Genomic DNA, 23,251 nt, shown 5'->3' on the forward strand with positions numbered 1-23,251 from the left:
GTTTTTTAAAGCTTGAACCCTTGCTGAATAGAAACAAAAAGAATTCTGTCAGTTCCATTGTAGTTCTCTGTGACTGAAAGAAATCAGCAGCAGAGGCATACTTTCCAGGAGACAAAAAGCAGGTTTGCTGCTGAACTGCCTTGATCCACTTTTACATTAATATTTTATGTGGCAGGAAAGTGTCCTCTCCTCCCCACCCCATATGAGGATTTATTAACAGCTCTCCCTCAAGAGACCAGCTGGAAGCAGGACCCAAAGATACAGAAAATTTCCCTGGCTATTATCTATCAAAGCTTTATTTTACAACAGTAGCTATCAACTGGCAGATGTGAAGCAAAATAAATTCAATTCAGATTATTTTTTCCCTAACCTATATATATATACATATATCCTTCTAAGAAAATAGCCTGTTTCAGAAAATTCCAAGCTAGAAAATGTCCTATTGTTTCATCAGCCTCCAATTAACAAATCCAAACAGAGAAGGAAAAAAACTAATTTCACCAGTGCTTAGCCCTGCACTGTCCCAGGGACCTGCCCTGAAGGACCCCCAGGGGGACCACAAGGGTGAATTTCTATCTTTGAGTTGAAGTGTACACATGTGGGTCAAGTGTCAGGAAGTTTCCACTCCAAGTAGCACATGTCCACACTCCCATCACCAGCCAGGCTGCAGGGTGGCCTTTGCCACTCTTCTCAAACCCACAGGCCTGAATCTCCTTTTTCAAAAGCCTGACTGCCCGATCAATGATTACTTAGGTCCACTTGCTATTTCCTTATGGAGACAAAATGGAAAAGGAGGAAAATACAAAGGGGGAAACTTGCAGAATTTGAAAACTCATTTTGTTTCCTCAGCCTTCAAAGTATGACCACCAAGAATGAGGTAGAGTTGAGGAAGCAATAGCAAAGAAGATTTTACTGGAAATGAGAGTGAGCAGGGGAAGAGAGAAGATTATGTCTAAAAGAAAATATATTTGTAATCATCTTTTCAAATACATCTATAAAAGATTACTAAACCCAGAAAAAAGTGAATACCAAGACCTCTTACTGTTTAATATTTAACGTTTGTTTAGCACCCTCCATAAATTCAATGCTATCATGCAACATTTGAGGAAGGATTTATATTTCACATTTCTCATACTATATGGATTAATTACATTCATACCCTATTATAACTGAAAATAGAAAACATAACTGTGAATTTTTTAAAGCTGCTAGAAAATTGATTACACAGAGGCATGTGTCACTGCATTTGACTTTTTTTACTGTTAATATAATGTGGAGCCTTTAACAGATATGAGCTAGAGAAAAGGACTTCTAATGTGACAAAGTCAGTTTTGAGGTAATAAAATTGAAATCTTCCAGAAGAGACTTTACTGAGATAAGAAAGGAAATAAAGGACCAGCTGGAACATAACAAAGATGATAGAAAGATGCAGAATTACAAAAAAGAGCAAAAAAGTTGGTAGATGACGAAGAAGAAAAGGGGAAAGAAAACTGAAGTTGATGAAGAAATGAAAAAGTAAAAATATATGAAAAATAATTTTTATTCAAAAGGAGAAAAAGAAAGGTAGGATGTTACTGAAAAAGTCAAAGAGAAACTAAAAATGTAAGCAAGTCAAATTTTACATGGAAAAAGGGTTGTGATTGTTTTTATGGTGTATTTTTCCTAATTGCAATGTAAGATGCCTCTTGAAAAAATTTAGAAAATGCATCAAAGTTAATAGAAGAAAAAATAATACTCATTATCCCACAATCCAAAACCAAATGTTTCAAATATTCTAGTGCATTTCCTTCTATTTCTTAAATGCATTGTCTATAGTTGTGAAACTACTACTACATCTAAATTTGGATTCTACTTTTATCCCTTAACATGTTATTAGAAATGCTATGCAAATGTTTTTAATTGTAATATAATATTTATTGTATAGATATACCACAGTTTTATTACCTTTTTGTTATTTCGGGGTATTTAGTTTCCAGTTTTTTAGCACTATAAACTGTACTTCAGAACGCATTTACACATCAGTTTTTTTATCTTTATTTGGATTTCTTCTTTTTTATTGTAGTAAGAACATTCGACGTGAGTACAGTAAGTCCCCTACATACAAACTTTCAAGTTGAAAGCTTTCAAAGATACGAATGTGCGTTCACATGTCTGGCGCACACTGCCACGTGCATGCATCCTCTACAAGTGGTTGTGCTTTTGTGTACTTTACTGTACAGTACTGTACTGTATAGAGTACAGTAGTACAGTATCTTTATTTCAAGCCCAGGATGTCCAGAAACAAGAGCGTAGATAGAATTGAATGCAGCAAGGAACTAGAACCTGTGCCCATCAACGTCAGGCATGAGTGAAATTGTAGCTTGCCCTCCGTCCCTATTGCTGACGATCCTTCAGCTCTACCATCTCCCACCTGCTCTCCCTCCTCCAGTCAGTAACTCTTCTTATCTGTTCACTCGATGCCAGCCTCTGTATCCCAGCTGTTGTACTGTACTTCTGTACTTTTCAAGATACTGTACTATAAGATTAAAAATGTTTTATTTTTTGTGTTTGTTATGTATTATTTGTGTGAAAAGTATTATAAACCTATTACAGTACAGTACTGTATAGCCGATTGCGTTAATTGGGTACCTAGGCTAACTTTGTTGGACTTATGAACAATTTGGACTTAACGAACGCGCTCTCGGAACAGAACTCGTTCGTGTGTAGGGGACTTACTGTTCTGCTCTCTTAACAAATCTTTAAATGCACACTATAGTATTGTTAACTATAGGTGCGATGTTGTACAGATGTCTAGAACTTATTCATGTTACATGACTGAAACTTGATACCTGTTGATCAGCAACTCCTCATTTCCTCCTCCCCTCAGTCCCTGGCAACCACCATTCCACTGTGGGTTTCTATGGGCTTGACTATTTCAGGTACCTCATATAAGTGGTATCAGGCAGTATATGTCCTTCTGTGACTAGCTTATTCCACTTAGCAAAATGTCCCCAGGTTCATCCATGTTGTTGCATATGGCAAGATTTCCTTATTTTTAACGCTGAATAATACTCCATCGTATGTATATACCACATTTTCTTTATTCATCTGTAGATGGACATTTAAGTGTTTTCTATATTTTGGCTACTGTGAATAATTCTGCAGTGAACATGAGATTGCATATATCTCTTCAAGATACTGGTTTCAATTCTTTGGGATAAATACCCAGAAGTTAGATTGATGGATCATATGGAGTTCTATTTTTAATTTTCAGAGAAACCTCCATCCTGTTTTCCATAGTGACTGCACCAATTTACATTCCCACCAACATTGTACAAGGATTCCAATTTCTTCACATCCTTGCCAGTATGTACTGTCTTTTGCTTTTTTGCTACTATATACATCCTAACAAGCATGATGTGATATTTCATTGTGGTTTTTCTTTTTGGTTTTTTTTTTTTTTTGTGGTACGCGGGCCTCTCACTGTTGTGGCCTCTCCCGTTGTGGAGCACAGGCTCTGGACACACAGGCTCAGCGGCCGTGGCTCACGGGCCCAGCCGCTCCGCAGCATGTGGGATCTTCCCGGACCGGGGCACGAACCTGTGTCCCCTGCATCGGCAGGCGGACTCTCAACCACTGCGCCACCAGGGAAGCCCTCATTGTGGTTTGATTTGCATTTCCCTGATGATTAATGACGTTGAGCATCTTTTCATATACCTGTTGGCCATTTGTATGTTGTCTTTGAAGAAATGCCTATTCAAGTCCTTTGCCCTTTATTTAATCTGGTTATTTGTTGGGGTTTTTTTGATTGAGTTGTAAGAATTCCTTCTGTTCTTTGGATATATTAACCCCTTATCATATATATGGTTTGTGACTATTTTCTCCCATTCTGTAGATTTCCTTTTCATTGTGTTGACTGTTTCCTTTGCTGTGCAGAAGCTTTTTAGTTTGATGTAATCCTACTTGTCTACATTTGCATTTGTTCTTTGTACTTTTGGTGTCAGGGTTATTTCTTTAGGCTGGATTTCCTTAAGCCATATTACTGCTTCAAAGGCCTTCTTTGTTAAAGCGCTTGTTGCATATTGCTAAACCATGTAAATTTCTAGTTTATACTATCAGAGGCAATAACAAGTCCTCATTCCAGCACCAATTATCATTTTTTTGAAAACATAATAAAAATACAACTTTTCTTTCTTATTTCACTTTACATTTCTCTACTAGAGAGAATAAACGTTTTCTCTACAGTAGTATTTTCTCACCCAGTCTCTTCCAGTACTTTGTAAATGGTCTTTTTCTTTGCCAATATATTTTAACAGATTTGTTGTTTTTTATTGATATCTATTGTTTTTTTAATATATAGTGAAGATATTCATTCTTTGTCATATATACATATATATAAAAAGCCCATTGTTTTATATAGTTTTTATTTGCCTTTTAAATATTTTAGGGTTTTAATTTTTCCTACATAAAAGGTTTTCTTTTTTAGGTAAAAAACCTATTAAATTTTCTGTGTAATTTCTTCTACCAACTTAAACCTAGAGAATTCTTATACATAGAGATATCAGCTATTTCTGTACATATTCATCCAACATTTTATAGTCTGATAGTTTTAATTTAACTCATCAGGACATCTACATTTCTTTTTAAAATTATAAGAATCTGAACTAGATTTTTAAACTTTTCTAGCCAATTTTCCTTAATTGGTTATTCAAAACTTATAAATTTGATATTTATCATGATGCCTACTTAATCATCTATTAATTTTATATATCAGAGTCTGTTTCTGGCCTAACCTTTTCCATTATTTTTTGTCTATTTTTGTATTAGAAACACATTTTGAGTATTATTATTTAATAATTATCCTATTATATGGCAATTAGGGTAAGTATACATAATTCTTTTTAAAAGTCTTTGCGTATCTTGCCCGCTTATTCTTCCATACAAATTTCGGAAAAATAGTGTCCTACTTAAAAAAAAATCTTAATGTATTTACTTAGAACTGTATTAATCTAAATATTAAATTGGGAAAAAATTAATACCTTTATAATGTCAATCTTTCTATAGATATCAATTCTTCCCAAATTTATGTATAGATAGATTTAATTCTGTTTCAATCAAATACAACTAAGGTTACATATACTTTGTTCATATACTTCTCACATGTTTTTTTCTAAGGTTATTCATGGTTTTTTATTATGAAGGAAATCATTTTATTAATATATTTTTATAATTAATTATCATTAGCATAAAGGAAACATCTTTATTTTGGATTTGATAATATCTAGTCTTCTAAACTTTAATTAATTATAATCATTGTTTAATTTGTACTCTTAAGCTTTCTAACTATATAAGCAGTTTGTACATTAAAAAATTGATAATAGTTAAATCATTTCCAGTAGCATTATTTCTGATTCTTTTTTTTTTTAATCCTGGTTTTTACCATTGCAATGAGAAGGGAAACGAGATTACATCAATTATATAAAGAATTTGCAAATATTGCTAGCTAAATAATACAGAATTTGATGAAAAACCCAACATTATTACAGATAGAATGAGGTTCAAACTAGAGCTAAATACTTCATCAGAAGAAAGATTTCCAGAAATGTCCCCATTGGGAGAAGTGAGGAAGGGTGTCCAGGGTGGTCTCACAAAGTAGCCAAAAATAGAAGATTAACTGAGGTGCCTCTGCAAAGAACTATTGTTGCAAAATAATCAGCCTACATAAAGTAATCAAGACATCTAAAATTTCATCATTAGAGTAACCTAAGAATGCCTCTTCTCATACCGTCTTTGAAAATGTAAATATTCCTGGAAAAGTAACATATATAAATTTTTTTACTGAAATATAGTTGATGTTCAATGTTATCTTAGTTTCAGGTATACTACATAGTGATTTGACATTTGTACACATTATGAAATTGATCACCATGATAAGTCTAGTAACCATCTGTCCCCATACAAAGTTATTACAATATTATTGACCATATTCCTTATGTTGTAGTATATTACATCCCCATGGCTTATTTATTTTATAACTGGAGGCTTGTTTGCCTCTTAATCCCCTTCACCTATTTCACCCACTGTCCCACCCCCATCCAGGGAACACATATAATTAAAGTCAGTGTGTGATTTATAAGAGCTGCCTTCCTTCTCATGAGAAAAATTGAACATGTTGGAAGCATTAGCTCTCTAATGAAGAGGGAGTTTAAAGAAGCATAAATGACACCAAAACCAGTCATACTTCAGTTAAGAGACAATTCTTCCTCAGGCTGGTATTTTACTGATTTTTTTTTTCCTAACCCATAACCTCCCTCTCCTTGCCTTTTCCATCATCATCACTCTTCCCTCAAAACATCTGGGCTCTAGTTTCATTTCTTCCAGAAATAGAAGGTACAGCTTCAAGACGTCACCTAATTCCCGGGCCTCAATTACTTAGAAATTAAATATTGAGCAAAATGATCATTTTGAAGTTGTATAAGTGTTGAGGTTTTAATAGTGTTTTTGAGGGGAAAGGGTGAAACGTTCTACCAACTATATTTATTTTACTGAAAGGCATAATGTCCAAATTTTAAGACATTTTCTTTAGGACAAAAATAAACTACTTAAGGGCTTCCCTGGTGGCGCAGTGGTTGAGAGTCCGCCTGCCGATGCAGGGGACACAGGTTCGTGCCCCGGTCCGAGAAGATCCCACATGCCGCGGAGCGGCTGGGCCCGTGACCCATGGCCGCTGAGGCTGCGCCTCCGGAGCCTGTGCTCCACAACGGGAGAGGCCACAACAGTGAAAGGCCCGCGTACCACAAAAATAATAAAAATAAAAAACAAAAAAAAAATAAACTACTTAAGTGTTTCACTGTCTAATCCAAAGCAAAAATGAAACGTCCTGAAACCTAACTTTTAACTATGATATATTGATTTGTTATTTTTTGACCATCAAATTTGAGAAAATAAATAAAATGTACATCACTCTGGGGTTTTTTGGTTTGTTTTTTGGTTTTGGAAGGTTTTTCTTCTCCTGCAAAGATGTGTTTATTTAGGATCAGCAGAGAATTGCAATTCCAGGTCTGCAACCATGGTGAGCCACGTGTAAGTCCTTGCCCAGCAATGGGGGAACTCTTTTACAGAGGGGAAAAGGAAGTTGGGAGGGCTATAGTAAACAAAGGGTCTATGGCTTTTCATTGGCTGAGTCCTTGCCAGGAAAGAAGAGGCGACTTCCTTCTTCTGTTGGGCTCTGCTATCATAGCAGAGCATGAGAGCTTCCCTTGATCATCTCCCAACTCTATTTAATGAGGTTTCTGTTTCTTAATTTTTTGTATTGTTGCCATTTCCAATTATTTCCTTAGAGTGAATTTCTGGATATGAAATTATTGTACACCGCTCTGTTTTTAAAAATATTTTTTTCAGGCTGGTTATCATGTGGCAGATTAAACACACACATTTGCCTCTTCTATATTGTAAATCCCCACTAACAAAACTGTAAAGGAGATATTTTTAAAAGAAAGTACTAACATAAGCACAAGGAGACTGAAAAAACAATGGCAGGGATTGGGGGAGTGAAGAATGAATAAGCAGAACACAGAGAATTTTTAGGGCAGTGAAACTATCCTGTATGATACTATAATGGTACATACATGTCATTATACACTTGTTCAAACCATATAATGTACAATACCAAGAGTAACCCTAATGTAAATTATGGACTTTGGGTGATAATGATGTGTCAGTGTAGGTTCATAACGTGTAACAAATGTACCACTCCAGTGAGGGAACATTAGTAATGGGGAAGGCTGTGCATATGTGGGGCATGGGGTATATGGGAACTCTCTGTACTTTCCACTCAGTGTTGCTGTGAACCTAAAACTGCTCTAAAAATTAAAGTCTATTTTTTTAAATGGCAGGAATGTGTGGAGAGATACAAAGCAGAAGGATAAATGGATATTTACTTTGCAGAATGGAAAACGCTGAATCTTAAGTTGTCAATGGGAACAACTAAGCAGAAATCTAAATTACAAACCAGTACTTCAAAGACCTCAGAAATCAGCATCTCTAGGAAATTCTGGTATTGGAAGTGAAGTTGCAGCTAAAATTCTGGTATTGGAAGTGAAGTTGCAGTTCAAAGTTTGATTAAGAAGACCCAAATGAACTCCCCTAATTTATTCAGCTGAGGGACTGCCACTCGTTCACCCCAAGGAGTGGGAAAATAGAGGCCCTCTGGACTGGGACACCCCACACAGTTGAAGCCAGGGGTACCCTGATGAAGGAGATTGGATGTTGAAACCCCAGCCCCTTCCCTGACTTGGCTCACAGAACACTTGCAGGAGACTAGAAGATCCTTATCTGCAGAATCTGACCAACCTACAAAAAGAAACTAAAAATATTGATATTTGAGTGTGTCCTCAATGAAACAACTAAATCAGCTCAGCCTATTGTGAAGACCATGGTCAGCATGCCCTATGTACACAACCAGCCTCTTAGCAGACCACATTCAAATATTAATTCACAGGCTAAGGCTAATAGACACTGGAAGAAAGACTTAGTTTTAGGAGCGAGACAAACCAAAGACAGATAAAGAAACTTGAAGGAAATGGAGACTATTCAATAAAAAAAAAAAAACAGTTTTAATTGTATCATCAGTATTCTCAGAGAGAAATAAGATTTTGCATCAATGAAGCATGAATATAATACTGCAGAAAAGAAAATTTCAAAAAAGAGCTTTGAGAATTTTTTTAAATGGTAGTAGAAATGAAAATCTCGATAGAATGACTGAAGGATAAAGATGAGGATATCTCTCACAAAGTAGAACAAAAAAGACAAAGGTATGAAAAATAAGAAAGAAAAGAGAAAATTAGAGGCTAAGTTCAAGAGGTCCAAGATCATAATGAAACAGTTCCAGAAAAAAAGAACGCAGAAAATAGAAAATTTTCCAAAACTGAAGAAAATATTTTCACATTGGAAGAATCCATGAGAACCCAGAACAGTGGGTAAAAATGACCTAATCTGGGCTTCCCTTGTGGCACAGTGGTTGAGAGTCCACCTGCCGATGCAGGGGAGACGGGTTCGTGCCCCAGTCCGGGAAGATCCCACATGCCGCGGAGCGGCTGGGCCCGTGAGCCATAGCCGCTGAGCCTGCGCGTCCGGAGCCTGTGCTCCGCAAGGGGAGAGGCCACAACAGTGAGAGGCCCGTGTACCGCAAAAAAAAAAAAAAAAAAAAAGTCTTTCACAGTCAGGATTTTCATGTTACCCTAAGGCACAATATCTTTGAAAGGCATTTAACTCCTAAACCCATTAAGAGATTTTCTTGTTATTTTTATTAAAATATTTAGTACCCAGTGGGTATTTAACCACTTAGGTTTAATTATCAGAAATGGGTCCTAACAATAATCAAAAGAAACATCTAATCTACCTCAGAAAGGCCAGACTGGCCTCTAGTCTATTCCAGTCCTCTCTTTTCTTAGACTGGGAGTTGGGCTACTGTACAGGGCTTTGTTTGCTTCTTTGTTTCCATTTCAAGACTTAGGGAAGTAATTTCTGGCAAAGTTCTTAGAGATGTATGATACCATGAGATTGAGGTAACTTGACAGTCTGTTAATTCTGTTCTTCAGCTGTGACATACCGTATCTATAAGAACCAATGATTTATGCTTTGTAACACAAACCAGCAGGATGACATTAATTTCATTTTTGTTTATTTTCTGAGAATCAATTATTTTATGAGAAAAGGGAAGATATTTCACCATTTTTGACAGCTGCAAAAAATCAGACTTCAATATCCTACCCTGTGAACTTTGCCACTATGTCATACTTCCATTTAACTTAAGTTGCAAGTTCAAACACAGACTTGATTTACAGAGTTGTCTGCTCTATTCTAAAGAACTCTAAAGATCCAAGATGTTCTGAGTTCCTTTTTATAAGAGAAATGAATAAAATAGACACACAATGAATCAATATTTCTGACAAAAATGCTACTCTGCTCACTATATTTTCTCTTACCTCTTCTCTTTATTCTTTCGATTTACAAATTGAATTCCACCCTTTCTCACAACAGATTCAGCATTTCAGACTTAATCCCTGTAGTTATACTTCTTTTACTGTCCCCAGCAGTCTCTCAATGTATGTTTCACTTATTTTTTATTATCACCCCTGAAAAATCCATCCACCCTTTCTTCACTGGTGGTCAGTGATGATGTTAGGATTTCTTATACTCTCAATATTTCAGTAAGAAGACGCTATACTCCTTTCTAACTAACTTGTTGACTTCTCTTTGTCACCCAAGTGCCCTATGGGCCCACCTATTAAATTTAAAACAAAGAAGTACTAAAACTGTACTAATGCATGAAAATATCAAAACATCATTTCTGACTGATCTTCAATTTATTCCATTGTTACCTTTTGAGAATAGGAAAAAAGTAGTTGGAAAATAAACATTTCTTATAACTGAACAGTAGATCTGCAGTATGTTCTCACAAGGCAAAGAAAAAAAAAAGTCTAGAAAGCATAGAACCACTTCCGAGTGGCTAAAACTAGAGCATTCATTTTTTCAAGGAGAATCACATTATTAATGAAAAACGTTGCTCACATCTGCTACAAAAGCATTTAAAATATTCTCTCAGTTTGGTACCCTGGTTCCTAATTTATGTTCCAAAAACTGAAATATTTCTTCTCAGTATTTGTTCACATACCATAAAGTGACCTGGTGATTTACTTTCTACTAAAATGTTAGCTGGTATAGACAATCTCAGTGGAATAAACTACAAGATATTTTCAAAACTTCCAGACTATCTGCCATAATAAACACTTAAATTTTGGCCCATGAATCATAGGCATTTAACTCAGTTATTCTCTTTATTTGCCATGCTGCCCATCTCCTTCTGAAAGCCTTCCCATGATTAATCATCTCCTCCCTCCTGTGTATTCTTGGTGCATTTACTAAATCAGAATAGCAGAGCATAGTGCCTAATAGTTCTTTAGGTTTTTGCTACTGTTCTTTTTCCTTAACTACGATACAGCCTTCTTGAAAGAATAGTACCTGCCTTTAAATTCTTTTCTGATACTCCAGTCATTAACCAAAAGAAGATCCCCTGCATGAGCAACACTTGCCTTTTTTACAGAATTACTTTACTCAGCCCCTACTGTTCTAGTCTGGAAGTTCTGCACCTGTGGATAGCTTCAAGACTTCTGCTTCTGTTAGAAATCTTTTAGTTGGAAGTAGGAAAAAAAAATCTCAAACTGGCTTAAACAAAAATGCACATACTGTTCATTTAAATGAAAGGTCATACCAGTAGAGACTACAGAGATGGCTTTATTCAGGACTCAGATGATATCATCAGTGTTCTTTGCTTCCTCTGAGGTGACTCCCTTCTCAGGTTCCATGCAGTAGTTCCTGCAACTTCAGGCTCCTATCACCAGCAATCCCAAACCAGAGGGAGAGTCGAACAAAAGCTCAAACAAAAGTCTGGATTAAGTCTTCTTGGTTGAGATTGGCCAGATTGGTGGTACTGACTGGCTCAGTTTAGGTAAGGGCTCCACCTCTGGAGCCCAGGGGTAGAGGCAGCTCCAGTCCAAAGCTTGTGGGTCAAGAGGGGAGGCAGAGTGGCCTCCAGGCAAAACTGTGGTAGGGGGAACACCGACAACGTGGAACAAAACCAATCCATAGCCACTTGCAGTACTGCATCCACTTCTGATTTTCAGGTAATTTGTTATTATTTTTCTTAGCAATAAATTTCATCAGAATAGTAGCCCTCTGTGGGATCTTTATAATGCTAACATGATGTTCCCTAATGGCAAACACATTCTACAGAACTATCAAATGCAATTCTTATGTGTTCTCCCAGAAACAATTTCTAAATTTGTATAACATAAAATAACAGATACTAACAGTGTACTTGGACTTCCACTGTTCTTTAGTGTGCTCTTCTCAAGATCTCAATATAACAAAATCATGTGTTTTTTTCATTGTCTGTTTTTTGGCATATGAACAACTATAACACCATAAACAAATACTTAATTTATGAAGTCTAATTTTTTTGTATTAATCATCTCCAATTCTTAATAGGGTCCTAAAAGATTTCCCTGAGTTAACAGGTCTTGACTCATGATTTTAGCTATTTTTACCCTTTTAACATGGCACTAAAAGCTCCCTGTGGCAAGAGGGAATGTGTTAAAAGTCTGTGGTTAATGTCTCTCCCCTGTTCCTCGATGCCTTCCTTAAGAGGCCCATTCCTTTTAGCACTTTCAAGCCAGGTAACCATGTTCACCAGTGTCACTGCCTTTTTCTCTTTTGTAAACACTTGAGAAACATGTCAAATATCATTCTATCATTTGCTCTCCCTCTTACCTCCCTTTAAATAATTTGGTAGAAAAAAAATATTTTCCAGAAATGTATTTGGATTTATTCATCCATTAAAACCATATCTTTGCACATTGTGGGATATTTTTAAGCAATGCCAAGGGTTTTTTGAGTTTAGTTTTTGTTGGGTTTTGTCATTGTTGTTGTTGTTGTTGTTGTTTGCCTCTTGTCAATTTCATCCCGCACTTACTCCTTTTCATAAAGCTGATTTTTTTTTTCCGTTCAAACTTCTGTTTTTTACCTGTCCTGTCTGCTTTCCCTTAAGGCACGTTAGTACCTTCTTAAAGATGCCTTCTCCAACAACTCTTCAAAGGACTAGGATACGTAATGCTTAAACCGAAAACCACCATCTTAAAATTATTTCTGTTCTTTTATCCACATGTCAAAAATGAAAACTGAAAGAAGAGTCATAAAATAAAATACTCTTAAACTTATTAATATTTTATATTTACATAAACAAACACTGTAAGTCCCAAAATCGTAATTTAAAGACTGGATATTTTTATCTATTGATTTTAATTAAATTCACTTTAAGCTGTCAGGATCACAAGTAAGAGAGAAAGGAGAAATAGATGAAAAAAACCATGAGCAAGCTTTTTATCCCAGCTCTTGGGGGAAAAAAACTAATAAGCCACCTCCACAGTGAATTTCTACTGAATCATTAACCAGGGATTTGTTGCCTTGGTTACTAAACCAGGTAGAGATTCCAGTAAAAAAGCAATGTGACCTATGAGCTCAGGAAACTGAAGAAGTGAAATTTCTGCATGATGATATTTGCAGTTTCTACAGAAAGATACGAAAAGAGTAAAAAACGTATGTTAAAATAAAATGGAAAAAAGAATATCTTGATTTTTGTCCCAATGTCAAGACATTTACATACACACACACTCTTAATAACAGCACCTCAGTGTTAGTTTGCTTGTCAGATTTTACAAAATATAGACCATTTCCAATATATGAGACATCTCTCATCCTAGAAAACAAAGCACTTTGCTTACCAGTGGTCACTAGATATTCCAAGAGTAAAGAATATTTTGATAACAATACATTTACAAAACAAGCATTCAGAAAGCAGAATAAGTGAATAGATTTTCCAGGCAAAATATCTCTGTGTTTTTTTCATTGAGCTATGGGTCTATGGTTCTTTATATTATACTGTATCAAAACAAAAATTACATGAATATTCCTACCAAACCTAAAACCAAAAGGAAAAACAAGAGCCAGAATTTGAAGGCATGACTTCAAGTATTACCCTTATCTTTATTAGTAAACTCAGGGTCACAATGAAGACATCACTGGTTTACTAACCAACATCCAGTAATGGCAGAGACCACAGCATCTATGATGGTTCATTTTGTTCTGTTTCTCTGGAGAACCCTAAATACTACAGTATCCAAGCCTTACTTCTCACTCTTTCATGCCAATTCTCCAAGCCAGTCCAGTTTACGCTAAAACCAAGACCCAATGATAGAAAGTAAAAGGCTGGCAAATTCACAGCTGCCTTGTGATGAGAATAGGACATCTAATAAGAAAAAATAAGAATCTTAAATTCTGCCAATGGTTAGTGATAGACAGCATGACATAGCCAATAGATCAGGGGTCTGGTATCAGCCGGCCTGTGTTTGTATTCTAGCTCGACCACTCACTGACTGGCTGGGCCTGAAAGTGAAATTGAACCTCAGTTTGTCAGCTATGCAATGGGAATAATCACATCTACCCCCAGAAGACTGATTGTTATCAAAATTCAGTGAGATAATACAGGCAAAGCTTCTAGCTCGATAAAAATTAGTATCTTTATTTCCTCCTATTTCCCATGTAGACGTCTCTTACTTCCATTTTTCATTTAAAAAGTCAGATTTCCTGAAATGTTTAAACTTGAGATTCTAAAATTTAAAACATTTTCCATACACATTCCTTAAGTGCTATTTTTTCTTTAAGTGCAATATTACTATTTGCTCTCTTGGTCTGGAACCCTCCTTCAATACACATAAACAAATACTTTAAAGCAAAGCTGGAAATGAAAGTTAAAAGGGTAGACTTGGGCTTCCCTGGTGGCGCAGTGGTTGAGAATCCGCCTGCCAATTCAGGAGACATGGGTTCGATCCCTGGTCCGGGAAGATCCCACATGCCATGGAGCAACTAAGCCCGTGTGCCACAACTACTGAGCCTGTGCTCTAGAGCCCGTGAGCCACAACTACTGAGCTCACGTGCCACAACTACTGAAACCCACGCACCTAGAGCCCGTGCTCCACGAGAGAAGCCAGCGAAATGAGAAGCCCGCGCACCACAATGAAGAGTAGCCCCCGCTCGCCGCAACTAGAGAAAGCCCGCACGCAGCAATGAAGACCCAACACAGCCAAAAAAGTAAAATTAATTAATTTTAAAAAAAAGTATAAGTAGATCAGCAAAAAATTTAGATAATCAATGTCAGTTTTGTCAATTGAGCACAAGTGGTTTCATTCTGCACATCTATCTACGTCTTCTCCCTGAAAATAGATGTCTTATTCCATTTTTTAAATCTCAATTTTATTTCTTTTCAGCAGTTAATACTATACTTATTAGGCATCTATGTGCTTTGTACTGTTCTAGACATTATAAGTGATTCCAAAAAATAAATCAATCCCTAAATCAACCCCTTTATAACGCTTGCTATTTGGTTAAGGAGACAATCTAGAGTCAGGATCTCAAGGATGGAAGTTACTATGGAGATTCGTTAAGGCCAACACCTATGCCTGAAACAATAATGATAACTACCTCAGATAAAATAAACAAAACAGTTTTTGTAATAGTTCAAAAAGAGAGAAACAAATATGTTTGAGAACTTGAAGACTGATAGAGGAGGTAGTAGATGAGTTGCAACCTGAAGAATTCCCAGACCTTAAATATATACAGCAGAAAGGAAAACAACATCCCAGTTACAGGGAAAGAGCAGAAGCAAAGGAACATAGGTAGAAACGAGCACAGCAAGTCCTCAGCACAATGAGGGGAAATAAGAAGCCCAGTAGAGCAGAGGGTACTGGCTGGGGAGGAACAGGAAATAAAACTGGTAAGATGGCAAATGGGAAAATTTGAATTTCCAAGACACCATGACATAGATTTTTAAATATACATTAAATCCTATGGCTTAATTCTGCAGCTAACTCTGTTCAACCTTGCTAACCTTCCAGAAGTCCAAACTAGAGTTACGAATGGTCTAGTGAGTGGCTAGACCAGAACTAAATGCCTGAAAACAGGAAAAGCCTATATCAATCTAATGAGACAACATGAATCACTCTGCATCATCTAGAATAGGCACTCCAGTGTATTTTAAGTAGCCCAAGAAAGGATGATTTATATATTCAAAAAGCATAGATTTTTAATCAGAGGTCATCACTTTTCCTCCCCAAACACACACATACACATGCCTTTTGAGAAAAAAAAAAAAGCACAGTACCATTTCCTTAAATGTAAAATGTTCCCTCTCTCGCAGAATGTGGAAAATTCCATGTATCAGCCCTTCTTCATATTTCTACAGCTTTTATTAACAAAGCATCCAAACAAACTTTCTGTAACCCCAACCTGAACTTTCATTTTTTCTTGGGATTTTTATTTGCCTTTATATTGTTCTCTTAGTTGCTAGGATCTAGGAGGTGATTTTAATTCTAGGTTTTTGTAAGTTGAACATGATCTTAGCAAATTTTATATACATGGTAAATCTCATGAATAATGCTATGAAAATCTTTAGTAAAGTATCTGTGTGGTTTGTGGCAGACCTACAGCCATAGAGGACTTTGTACATAATTACTGCTTTTCAGATATTATTTGGTCTGGAACTTGATGACACACTGAGGCTACTTTCTGCTGGCATGTGAAAAGAAATGTTGATGGTTGGGCCTTGGCCACACTGACAAATAAAACCCCAAAATGTATGTCCATGGCAAAGAAAGAATTGCCATTTGTGGTGGTAGACAGACCCCTGTGTGCTGATGTGGCCTCTTCCTCAGCCTCCTGCTGTCCAAGGCAAGGATCCCATTAGCTTCTAGCTTCTAGCCTGACCAGTGAGCTTTGAGCACAATTCCTTGAAGAACTGAGGAGATTACTGGGGTATTCAGAATCTGAGGAGGTATTGAGAACCTGAGAAACTGTATCAGAGCCATTCATTCACCTGACTCCTTATTTCTTGCTTTCTTTGCACTGCTTGTTTGCCAATTTGGTAGTAAAAAAGTGGAGATGAAACCAGATCTAAGTTATCATTCTTGCTAGTCTTCAAAATTGGACTTTAATATGTGTTCTGTCACAACAAGTTCTGTTGGGCTTCTCAATATTGTTTGCTATTTTTTCAATGATAATATCATTTCAATTAAATAAATAAATATTTACTTCAGCGGCTATATATCAAGCAGTAAGCTAGATAATCCCAAAGATTATCTAAAATAATTAGATATTAATCTTTAGAAACTCAAAGATTAATAAAAAATAAACCCTCTGCCTTCAAGGAACTTGGAGTCTACTGGAGGAGACAGACAAATAAACAAATAAAATGTGTTTCACAGTGATCTGCACTGAGGTCAGTGGTAACTCAGAGGGGCACCTCACCCAACCAGCTGAGAACAGAAGGCCTGATGGAGGTGGAAAAGAACAGGAGGAGACATTATCTTAAAAGGCTTCCTAAAAGTGGAAACAGTTGAAAAATCTTTAGTATGAATAGTCAGAAGGAAATGAGATGAAGATATTCCAGAGGGAAGAGCACAAAGCTAGGAAAAAAAGCAATGAACAGTGTGATGTGTTCAAGGAGCTGGAAGCAGTGTGCTGCCACTACAGCATGAAATGTGACAGGGACAGCAGGGACAGCAAAGATGAAGTGTCATGTGGTCCATGATGGACTTTGAGCTAGATCCCATAGGTGGTGTGGAGTCAATGAAGGCTTTATGCCGATGAGCGGCATAGTCAGATTTGTTACCCACTGAACAGTGAGTCCCCTGGGTAGAAGAACTGCCTCAGTGACAATTCTAGTTAGGTCTTAATAAAGAGAAAAGAAGGTCTGTAGATATACTCTCCAGAACATGAGCTTGTGTGTTACTGTGGTCTCTTGTCCAAAAGAGTTCATTTTCGGGCTTCCCTGGTGGCGCAGTGGTTGGGAGTCCGCCTGCCGATGCAGGGGACGCGGGTTTGTGCTCCGGTCCGGGAGGATCCCACGTGCCGCAGAGCGGCGGGGCCCGTGAGCCATGGCCACTGGGCCTGCACGTCTGGAGCCTGTGCTCCGCGGCGGGAGGGGCCCCAGCAGTGAGAGGCCCGCGTACCGCAAAAAAAAAAAAAAAAGAGAGAGTTCATTTTCTTTCCTCTGTGTGTGTGCTACAGAGACAGATTAATCTATATCTAACAGCTTCTGGAAAACCACCTCTATAAGAATGTTCATAAATACTTTTGTGAGTTATGTGGCAAAGATTACAGTGAAACCTAAGCTTATATTATAATTCTGAGAGCATATGATTCCAGAAGCAATGTATGGAAAGGACGCTAACCAGCATCTCTCAGAGAATAGTGAGTTATAAATTGCTACTGAAACAGAAATCAGACCTACTAATACGGCATTCATTGAATGTCAGAATCCCCACAATTATCAGTAACATTCAGGGTCCACGCAATCCAGGTATCCAAATATAACAATCCCTACAGGGGTTCTTTTAGCTGAGGAACACGAGTCGGCCAAAAGTACTCATTGGGAATGACTCAACCCACACTTAAAGACAAATATATATATATATATATATAAAAGCCATAGGTTCTGAAATTGACTTTCAGGTCGTCTGAAGACAATGGCAAGCACACGTAGCTAATATGATTAAGAGTACAGTATCAGATGGTTCAGCTGGGACCATCATCTTCCTGGGTGGCCCCAGATCTGCTGAATATCTCTGTGCTATGCTGCCCTAGGACTAACGCTACTTCCGTTCAGTATGATCAGTATTGGTATATGAAAATATTCAAAGTTCTTCTTTACCTGTTGATTTATATCGTTTCATACTAATATGCTTTGCAAAATGCTTTCAGTCTGCTTTACCCGTTTTCTCTTGGAATAGCTTTTATTTGCCTGCTGGCTTAGGCAGCTCTAACATAAACTTCATGTGTTGAAGTCTCTACTCTAATGGGTGCATTCTCTCTGGGGTACTGGAGCCAAGAGGAAGGTTTAATCTGTTCCCTTGCCAGGAAGAGTCTCTGGGGTATTGGGGCTTCAGCTATAAACAGACCTAAAATGCATATGCCCTTGACACTTCCTGCCTTAAGCATTCTGTCCCCAAGAGTAAAAACTCAAAGACAATACTGTATACATTATACTTACTACACTGTTTTCCCAATTTTCTCCTCAATGTGATATATTTGACCTTGTTATCAAAAATTACTGATTTTAAAAGTATAACTAAGGAATCCAGCTTTTAGAAACCACTCTCCAGCTTTTCCAGGAAAACAGGTAAGGTTCAACCCTATAGTTTCTACATACTCAGTCTTGGAACCCTGTTGCCATCTTGCCTCAGTCTCTAAGTCCCATCTTACCAGAAGCCAAATCTACCCAGGATGGGCTTAATTCAAATTGTCTCAGTAAGATATCTGATCTTGAAGGCAACTGTATTCTATTTTTTTTTGAATTTTCTTATTAGTTCTCTATTTTATACATATTAGTGTATATATGTCAATCCCAATCTCCCAATTCATCACACCACCACCACCACCACCACCACCCCCGCCACTTTTCCCCCTTGGTGTCCATATGTTTGTTCTCTATATCCGTGTCTCTATTTCTGCCCTGCAAACCGGTTCATCTGTACCATTTTTCTAGGTTCCACATATATGAACTCAATTGTATTCTAAATACTGAGCCTGGATATCTAAGTCTTTGTAATTTTTTATGTTTTCTAAACTGTGATAAACTTTCTAGTTAGCCAAACTTTGATTTTGAATTAAGGTCTTTAAAAATTCTGCACTGGTTAAAAATTATCTGAATAGTTATATCTGCCATTGCTCACTTCTGCTTTCAACTGAGAGACATATTGGGTTGCTCAATAATTTAGCACATCTTGCTGCACATACTCCCCTTTTTTTAACCAGAAATTCAGGGGTCAGAATTCTATTGCTGCTCTGATAAAATGCCTAGGTAGGACCATTATCTTCATTTAATTTGAGAGGCAAGAAGGGAAGGGGCACTTATCCTACAAAGCCCAGGGTCAAGAGGATCTGTTCTTTCAACTCCACAGGGCACTGAAAATCTTCACGTCTCCAACAAAATGTTGTGGCATTCCTGGCACTCCATGAGTTGCAGAAACATTTATATATGTGTTTCTAAATAACTTACCACTCCAGACTTGGAGACACTGGCAAGTATGCTACCAGTTCTGACTTCAGCTTCTTATGATGGCACTCTGTTCCTAAAAAAGAACACTTCTTGTTATGGGGTTCTGGCCTTGACTTGCTACAAACTTTCTCTATGACAATGTCAATTAATTACCCTCTGGTTCTCTGCTTTTAGCTTCTGTATATGAAGATTAATAAAACCTGATCCATATTCTGCACGGTGATGTTGTGATTATAATCAGTACACATAGAAATAGTTAGGAAAAAAAATATAACTTGATATTATGGCATCAGCATTACAGCAAGTAGTGCAAAATAAGCTGCCAGCCTGGTAAGGGAATGTGTTAAGCCAGTAAGTGAGCTGAGGACCAACACTGGGGAATTACCGCTTCCTCTACCCACTGTCTGGCTTTGGTCCTCCCTCAAAGACAGGGATTATTAACAGTAACCTTTGAAAGGAGAGACACAGAAATGCACTCTTTCTGGCTATCACAGAAAGTTCTAAGTTGGTCTGAAATAGAGCACAGATCTTTGTTGCTATAAGCATCTTCTTAGTTAGAGCTGAGTCACATAACCCCAGAGATTCAAGTAACTGTCTATCTATCTCATTTAACTGTCTCATTTTGCAGATGAGGATATCAAGCCTTACAGAAGTAAAGCAACAGTCCCAAAACTACATGGCTACTTAGGGGTACACATAGAGTGCCTGGATCCAATGCTTTCTCCACTATACCTCATGGCCTACCTCTTCCACAGTGCCTGCATCATTTTGAATGAGGTAGCAGAAAGGGCAATGAATTCATTTATTCACTTATTCAACAAAAATTTACTGAGTCCTTATTTTGGACCAGGCATATTGCAGGCACTGGGGATACATCAGTAAATAAAACAGTCAAGAGTCACTGTCTTCGTCTCTTCAATATGTGGTGCTGGGAAAACTGGAGCTACATGTAAAAGAATGAAATTAGAACATTTTCTAATGCCATACACAAAAATAAAATCAAAATGGATTAAAGACTTAAATGTAAGTCCAGACACTATAAAACTCTTAGAGGAAAACATAGGCAGAACACTCTTTGACATAAATCACAGCAATATCTTTTCGGATCCACCTCTTAGAGTAATGCAAATAAAAACAAAAATAAACAAATGGGACCTAATGAAACTTAAAAGCTTTTGCACAGCAAAGGAAACCATAAACACACCAAAAAGACAACCTACAGAATGGGAGAAAATATTTGCAAACGATACAACCAAAAAGGGATTAATCTCCAAAATATACAAACACCTCACGCAGCTCAATATCAAAAACACAAAAACAACCCAATCAGAAAATGGGCAGAAGGTCTAAATAGACATTTCTCCAAAAAAGACATACAGATGGTCAAAAAGTACATGAAAAGATGATCAACATCACTAATTATTATTGAAATGCAAATCAAAACTACAATGAGGTATCACCTCACACCAGTCAGAATGGCCATCATCAAAAAATCTACAAACTATAAATGCTGGAGAGGGTGTATAGAAAAGGAAACTCTCCTACACTGTTGGTGGGAATGTGAATTTGTATAGCCATTATGGAGAAGAGTATGGAGATTCCTTAAAAAACTAAAAATAGAGTTACCATAAGATCCAGCAATCCTACTCCTAGGTATTTATCTGGAGAAAACCATATTTCAAAAATATACATGTACCCCAATGTTCACTGCAGCCTGTTTATAATAGCCAAGACATGGAAGCAACCCAAATGTCCATCAACAGAGGAATGGATAAAGAAGATGTGGTACATATATACAATGGAATATTACTCAGCCATAAAAAAGAATGAAATAATGCCATCTGCAGCAACATGGATGTACCTAGAGATTATCATACTAAGTGAAGTAAGTCAGACAGAGAAAGACAAATATCATATGATATCACTTATATGTGGAATCTAAAAAATGATACAAATAAACTTATTTACAAAACAGAAACAGACTCACAGACTTAGAAAACAAACTTATGGTTACCAAAGGGGAAAGTGAGGGGGAAGGGACGAATTAGGAGTTTGGGATTAACATATACACACTACTATATATAAAATAGATGATCAACAAGGACCCTATAACACAGGGAACTCTACTCAACATTCTGTAATAACCTATATGGGAAAAGAATCTGAAAAAGAATAAATGTGTGTCTATGTATAACTGAATCACTTTGCTGTATACCTGAAACTAACAGAACACTGTAAATCAACTATACTTCAATATAAAATTTAAAATTTTTTTTAAAAGCCACTGTCTTCATGGAGTTTACCCTCTATAGTAAGAGACAGAAAAACAATTGCTAGGAGAAAATAAACAAAGGAAAGTATGGTGGAGGAAATAAAATTTCTACATGAGGTAGCCAGGGAAGGTGACTTTTAAGTAAAGACCTAAAGGCAGTGAGAAAATTAGCCAAGCAAATATATACCAGAAAAGCATTCCAGACAGAGGGAAGAGCAAGAGTGAAGGTTTTGGGGTAGTGGCTCCTGGTGTGTGCAAGGAACAGAAAGGAGGCTGGTGTGGCAGGTGTGAGTGAATGATGAGAAAGTCAATGAAGTCCAAGAGGTTCAACAGGGGACAAGTTTATGGAAAGCTTTGTAGGTCGTGGTAAGGACAGCAAGGAGTCAGATGGGAAGCCATGGAGTAGTATCATGACCATATTTTCATTTTAACAGAATCACCATGGTGATGTGTTTAGGAAGAGAACAAGAATAGCAGCAGGAAGGATTATTGTAATAATCCAGGGGAGAGATGAGGGTGGTTTGGGCCAGGATGGTAGAACTGAAAGTGATAGAGTGGACAGAATTTGCTGATGGACCAGATGTGCAGGATGAGAAAAAGAGAGGTGTCAAGCATGATGCCAAAGTTTTCACACTGACAACTGGAATAACAGAGTTGCCATGAGCAGAGACAAGGAAAAATACAAGAGACACTGGTTTGGAAAGGAAGTAGCGGATATCAGGAGCTCCGTTCCTGACATAAGTTTGAGGAGCTCATTTGACATCTGTGTGGAGGTGTCAACTGGGTGGTTGGATATATAAGCTTAGAGTCCAGAGGACAGAGCCTAGCTGAAGATACAAATTTAGGAGTTAAGCAAAAAGAAGGTATTAAAGTCATGAGACTGGATCAGATCACCTAGGGAGAGTGAGAATAGATGGAGGAGAGGCTCAGTTACTGAGCCCCAGGTTTCTCCCACATGTACACATCAAGATGACGTGCTAGAAAAGAATATCAGGGAGGTAGAAACCCAACAAAATAATTACGATGCATTCTCTCTGAATCCCTATCTCCACTCTACACACCCTTTTATGCCTAAATTCTTGTTTCCTTTCATTAGCTTACTTTTGCTAAAAAAAAAATTCTATGACCCAGTTTGATTATTTATCTTATTCATCAGCCTTTACTTCAAAGGACTTATGATACTTTCCAAAGCTCAAATCCCTGCCCACTCTCTGAAAGTATTTGCTGTCATCAATTACACTCAAAAGAACATGCCACAAGACATCATTAAAAAGTGTATACCGGGCTTCCCTGGTGGCGCAGTGGTAGAGAGTCCGCCTGCCGATGCAGGG

The 23,251-nt window shown here is 37.2% G+C and overlaps 1 long non-coding RNA gene across 2 annotated transcripts in view; it reads right to left on the reverse strand.

Annotated features, from left to right (window-relative positions):
• The window catches only part of LOC125961304 (uncharacterized), a 211,018-nt gene extending 190,172 nt beyond the window's left edge, over nucleotides 1-20,846 (reverse strand). For both annotated transcript variants that reach the window (XR_007471846.1, XR_007471848.1), the window contains exon 1: nucleotides 20,804-20,846. This is a non-coding gene — a long non-coding RNA (uncharacterized LOC125961304). The remainder of the gene's footprint in view (nucleotides 1-20,803) is intronic.
• Nucleotides 20,847-23,251: the final 2,405 nt, after the last annotated feature.

This window comes from Orcinus orca, chromosome 15, assembly GCF_937001465.1.
Source record: "Orcinus orca chromosome 15, mOrcOrc1.1, whole genome shotgun sequence".
NCBI classification, from domain to species: Eukaryota; Metazoa; Chordata; class Mammalia; order Artiodactyla; family Delphinidae; genus Orcinus; species Orcinus orca.